The 442-nt window shown below is 34.6% G+C and overlaps 1 protein-coding gene across 1 annotated transcript in view; it reads right to left on the bottom strand.

The window, feature by feature from the left end:
* LOC119587745 (nephrin-like) overlaps window positions 1-442 on the bottom strand; it is a gene marked incomplete at both ends in the record, with an annotated part of 138,820 nt that overhangs the window by 40,602 nt on the left and 97,776 nt on the right.

Raw genomic sequence — 442 nt, 5'->3', positions numbered from 1 at the left:
CGTAAATAAGAAGTGAAAGAGAACAAAGGGAAATTATAAGGCAAAAAGAATGAGGGAAAAAAAGAGCAAAGGGGCGAAAGGATGGGTTTAGGGGAAAAAGAAAAGAATGATAAGTAAGTATATGATACGCCCTTTTTTTGATGGTTAAAAAGATATGATAGGGTTTAAAAAATGGCCCGGGTATGCTAATTAGGGTATTTGGGAATAACTTGGGGGGGGGTTGGGGAAAATTGTATTTGGGAAAAAAAAGATAAGGGAAATTTAAAACGCTTTTTTGGGGTTTCAGGAAATTAGTAAAGTCCCAAAAAAGCAAGGGGGTTTATAGAAAAAGGTTCGGTCAAATTTTTCACCCGTTTTTAATGCAGGAATATGACAAGCTTTTAACATTGTGACGGCCATGTTGATACAGAAAAAATAATTCATAATTCACATATAATGTGTT

The sequence above is a fragment of the Penaeus monodon genome, chromosome 23, assembly GCF_015228065.2.
Source record: "Penaeus monodon isolate SGIC_2016 chromosome 23, NSTDA_Pmon_1, whole genome shotgun sequence".
Lineage (NCBI taxonomy): Eukaryota > Metazoa > Arthropoda > Malacostraca > Decapoda > Penaeidae > Penaeus > Penaeus monodon.
This window is presented reverse-complemented; position numbering and strand designations above follow the sequence as displayed.